Raw genomic sequence first — 5,888 nt, forward strand, 5'->3', positions numbered from 1 at the left:
AGAGAACAAATTCCCAAAAGAAGAGATCAGATTTGGATGATCATCATTGGAAATTATATGATGGGGAAGATGAAAGTGGAAAAGGTAGCAGTAAGTTTATGGTGGAAGGTCCACGGAAGTACAAGTACTTGAGAAAAATAGAAGTGCCAAGCATGCCTTAAAGACTGTTTTGGTCAATTGAGAAAGCAGAGGACCATAAGAAATTTGTTATCTCAACCACCCATTACTTGGAAGTTTGAATCCTCCAAGATTCTCCTCCCACTAGGATCATGTTAACAAAGGCTATTTCCTACTATAAATACAGAACATCTTCCTTCTTGCCACTACAAACCGAAGAGAGTAACATTTGTACTTCATCTCATCACCTAAAGCCCTGTGCTTAATTTTTTTTTAATTTTTTTTTTTTGTGTCGAAGAAGAGTTATGGGATGCAACAGGGGAGGCAACAGGCAGAAAAAATCCTCCTTCGAATTAATCAACCTTTTCAAATCGAGGAGGCCTCGCAGAGGAGATGACATGTGGGAGGATTGTAATATGAGTGCAGGAAGGGTGTGGCCTAGTGACGAGGACAGACATGGGTGGGTAGCTGAACCCCACATCGACCGCAACGCTACTGCTTTCATTCAGAAATATCTACAAGTGCAGCCTTCAGAGTTTCTTCTCGACTCTTCTTCTCCCCTCAACCCAAAACCAACTCCAGATCTGTAAATCTCCTTGGTTCCAGGGGATCTCCCCTGGAATCACCCCCTTCGGTTAATAATCCGGGTGTTGTGGGGAGGTTTTCCCTCCCAACTTTTGTTGGATTTTGTCTGTTCTTCGCTTTTGCAAGGTTTTGTTTCTTCCCTTTTTCTTGAGGGTTTGTATCTCAATCTTTTGGGGCTGGTTATTGGATGATCTTGCTAGATTTGCTGCTTTTGTGGTAAATCTCATGTAGATCTCTCTGTATTGGAGGTGGAGCTATTGATTTTGGTGGATCTACTTATATTGTGCTCGGGGATCAAGGGGGATTAGGAGATGCTGTGATATTCTTTGGAATGTCCTAGTGAAAGTTGAGTGATTATGCCCTCCACTCTTGGGGTGTTTCCTGTCCCATGAAGTTTGAGAGATTGTTCTCTGTCTTGATCTTATTAAAGCACTAGTTGTTGCAAAATTAGGGTCCTCCTCATTTGTAACTCCTTGTTAGCTGGGTTTCAAGTTGTATATTTGTTTTCTATCTTGTAATACTTGTGCTTAGTTGTTGTTGTTGTTACAGTCTCTGTATTGCAAGAACCTCCTTTCGGGGGTGTGTTCTTACTGTTGTATCCTGGGTTTGTGGCTTGTTCTTCAAATGAATCTCTACTGTTTCGCCAAAAGAAAAAAATAATAATAAAAAAAAAAATAAAAAATAAATCCACAAGTGCATTGTCTCAGAATGTGAGTGCCAAACCTTAAGGCTGCGTTTGGTTCATGGGAAAGGAATCTTGGGGATGGAAACCAATTGTTTTCCCATGTTTGGTAAGTCAGGCATGGGAAAGCGTTGCCTAGCACATGGGAAAGTAGGAGGGAAAGTGAATCCTTCCTTCCTACTTGGGTTTCACTTTCCCTTCCCATGGGAAAGTAAGACTAACTTTTTTTATGACTAATTTGTCCTTACTAACAATTCATAATTACAGTTTTTATCCAACAATTATTTATATTTTTTTATTATTTTAATAGGGATACAATTGGGAAACTAAACAAAATTTGTTTTCCATTCCTACTCAAAACAAACATGGGAAATGAAATAAAGTGATATTTCCGGGTCACTTTCCCGGCATTACCAAACATGGGAAAGGAATCACAATTTCCCATCCCTCGGGAAATTACATGGGAAATGATTTCCCATCAAATTTATTCCGTGAACCAAACGGGGCCTAACTGCAAACCCTGCTGGAAAGTCCTAAGGAGCTATGCCTGTCTGCATTTCTTAGTGTATCATACTATTATTTTATTCAAATAATTAAGTTGTATCTAGTTTAGTTTGTGAATCAATGTAATCAATGTCATCAAGTATTTGTTTCTGTTTATCAAAGCTTTCGATTTCGTTTAAGTGTTAAAATATGAATATGGTTTGAATACTTTATGTTAAGTTGTATTCTTTTCTATAAGGAGATATATAGGAGTTTACACGAGTGCTTTACAAGGAAATAGATACAGTAATAAATTAGGATAGTATTTTCTAATTATACAATAATTTGTCAACTATATAAAAAAAAAAAAAAAAGTAAATCCCTTAATTAATCAACATTAAATACAAATTATGCCTACCGTCATGCTTCAATTTTTTCGTTCATTCTTACATGTTGGATTGGTTCTCAAAATCTTCAAACTAATGGGTTTTGAGTTTCCTAAATTAAGTTAATAAGTGAACACTTTGGCATACTTTTCATGGCATCATTATTTATGTTAGCTCCAAGAAGCAAATCAGTATGGATGAAACATGAAAGAATTATTTAGGTTAATGTACAATTTGGTACCAATGAATTATAAAATTAAGTTACTTCACCAGATCTTCCCCATATCTGCAATCAACATCGTGGTTTAAGCAATTAAGGTTGCCTTTTGATCTATCTCAAAACCAAGGTTGCCTTTTGATATGCAATCTGCAACAATCCCATCACAGACTCTGTGTGGCATCAAATTTTAATCAATTTATGTTACAGCAGCTTGGTTTTTCAGCTTGTTAAATAAAGTATCACAATAGACGGCGGTAAGCTATACGGTAGCACATTAGATCTAGGGGATTTTTTGTTCTAGTGATTGTTTGGAGGTGCAAGTGTACTAAAATCTTTTAACAGCATATAGAGTCCTTTTAATTTGTGACCCTCGACCTCAACATTCCCATCACATAGTATTCTTTCAGGTAGTTTCAGAACATATAATACTAAAGTTGCTGTCCCCTCGAGCTCTTTTGGGACAAAGGACGCCCAGGCTTGAAAAATGATTCTGTAAATGGTCATATACAAGAAATGTCTCTAAAGATCTTAGGGAGAGAAAGGACGAGAACCGAACTCTAAACATCTTAATTCAAGTGAGATACTGGATCAAATCTAAATAAAGTGCCTAAAAATTTGGAATCTAACACAGTTCCATGAACTGTACAGCTAGCAGAAATAAAAGCAGTGGTCGAAAACAAAATACCAGACCAACCCTCCAAAGAAATAGGAGACAAATAATTGAGATAAATTTGAATCAGAAACATAGCATGTTATGCATGTTGAGTGTAATATTAATAAATATTTAACCACTGTGGCATCGAGTCAAAATTAGAATCCAATGAAACAATTGGTGCAACTTGTTTTGAATCGAAATTAGTTTCAAGTTATGAGGAGCTTGTAGTTCAAGAGAATTTATTCATGCATCCGAAGTGTTAGTTTTGATTCCCTCCATTTTCAATATCGCTTATATTATATAAATAAAAACTAGTGTCAAGTTGGTTAATAGTTGATTAATTAATATTAAAGATGTTCAACCTAAGCCTCATTTGGTGGACTAAAAGCGAATCTTCAAGTAAGTCTTAAACTCAATTTTCCAATTGATGATGATTTATGTTTTTATTTAATTGAAATGGAGTTTATGATTATTTGATTGCATGTGATTTATGATTATGAGTCATAGTTATTAGTCAGCAGAGTTTTCTTTGCATTTTTTTCAAAGTGCATTGTAGAGGATAGTTTACAATTCTTGCATTTCGAAGTCGTTCTTAGTTAACATATACAAAGTGGAAAAATCCCACTTCCAATTTGAGGAATTTTGGTTTCTTATAGCCTAACACAACCTCTGGTCATTAATTAGTTTTGTAGCCATCCACTGATAAATAACATCGTTATCTATGACTATCTCTATCACCATTGTGGACAATTGCTAGGTGAAAAGATGAATGATAAAAAGTATTGTCATTTTACTGTGTAATATGACAGTAACATGGTAGGTGTACCATTAGGGCACTACGCCAATATTGCAAAAACACGTCACTTAAAAGACGTCGGAACTTGAAGAAAGCGTCGTGGTTTTAAAATTGACAGTAACATGGTACGTCGGAACTACCATGTTACTGTGTCATATGACAGTAACATGGTAGTTTGACATTTAAAAAGATGGCGGTCGATTTAACAACGGTTTGAAAAAGAAAAAGACGACGGTGTTTCCCCGTCGTCTATTTCAATTTTTGTAGTAGTGGGGTTTAGGGTCCATGGTTTGTAAGACTACGTTTCGTTCCGCTAAGTACAGTTGTATATGGAGAGTATACCTACCACATGTACGTATCGTTCAGTGCAAATATATGGTAGGTGTAACTGCCATATGTACGTATCGTTCAGTGCAAATTGAATGGTTGTCTCATTATTAAGATACTATAAATGGCAAATTGACATCTTGTCCGTTGTTATTAACATGCATGTATATCCTTCATACATACCTAAATTAGTTATCGATAAAACTCTTCTGTACAATATGATCGTCGGTTATGCTTATACTAATAAAAAAATTTCTTACATGCAACCCTTCTCTCATCCCATGGATGTTTATATATATTATATAGATTATATTTCCATGGATATTAAAAAGACTAACAAAACTCAAATACATCAGATAATAAGGCCTCGAAGAATAGGAACAAACCCAACAACTACGTACTGGTCATTAAACTTTTTAGTACATAAGATTAAAGAAAGATACACAACCTCCTGTGGTTTAAGACTAAAACCATCAACACATGCACCAATCACTTAAAAAACACCAAAGAAACAAACACTAAATATCTCAAGGAAAAAAAGTGTTAGACCAAAGACCATGATGGTATTGATCCCCAAAGGGCAGAACCTCAGCCACAGCACCAAACCCCATTTGCTCATTAGGGTTCATCATGTCTGTGAACCATGAAGGCCTCTGCATAATGTTGCCCATGTTGCTAAGCCCGAAAGCTTGTCTCTCCATTGTTGCCTGCATGTTCAGGTTCAGGGCATGGTCTGCAGTTGCAGGCACAACTGCTGGAGTTGGTAGGACTGGGATTGGATTTCTCTAAGCTAGCTCCTCCTTTCGGGTCTTGATCTTGTCAACAAGCTCCTTCAAGTTCTGGTCAATGAGCCACCCAAGGTCGTTCAGATCAATCTGAAGGAAGTTGAGGTTCCACCCCAAAACCAATTGGCAATGGGGAGAGTAGCTCAACTCCTTATAAGCCCTTGCTAGGTTTCTCAACTTTCCAATGTGGGACTCTTTACCTTCACATTCTCACACGCCCCCACACGTGTGGCGAATTTTCAAGCCTAATAGGTGAACAACACATATTGGGTAACGTGGAGCACGTGTGGTCGTTGGGTTTTCACACGTGAGCTAACCTGCTCTGATACCATGAAAGAAGTTGAGGTTCCACCCCAAAACCAATTGGCAATGCGGGGAGTAGCCCAACTCCTTATAAGTCCTTGCTAGGTTTCTCAACTTTCCAATGTGGGACTCTTTACCTTCACATTCTCACACAATCATGGTCAGTCCCTGCAGAGGCTTACCAGTTAGGCTCTGAAACATGACCCTCGACATCTCCTTCTCCCAGTTCTCCTTCCTCAGCTTCTTCAACTGCTCCTTGGCCTTCACAATCCTTTGCCTCAGAAAGGTCTCTTGGTTGACCATCTTTTTGCTCTGGTCCATCTCTGGCAGGCTCCTGAATTGTGAGACAATGCGTTGCACTCCCAAAGGGGATGGCCAAACTTCAGGGTGAGATTCATACTGGCTATAAATAATAACACATGCTTGAATATCACAAAGGGTGCTAAGTTCATTCCCCTTCTTCATCAAACCCGTCTTCCTTTTCTTGAATGTGGCTTTTCTAGCTGAGTCATTAGTGATGTAGGTCAGGCTGACCTTCTTTCTAGTCAT

The 5,888-nt window shown here is 37.8% G+C and overlaps 1 pseudogene; it reads right to left on the reverse strand.

The window, feature by feature from the left end:
- Nucleotides 1-4,778: 4,778 nt before the first annotated feature.
- On the reverse strand, nucleotides 4,779-5,888 carry LOC110758236 (agamous-like MADS-box protein AGL80; annotated as a pseudogene).

The sequence above is a fragment of the Prunus avium genome, chromosome 3, assembly GCF_965620075.1.
Source record: "Prunus avium chromosome 3, drPruAviu1.hap1.1, whole genome shotgun sequence".
NCBI lineage: Eukaryota > Viridiplantae > Streptophyta > Magnoliopsida > Rosales > Rosaceae > Prunus > Prunus avium.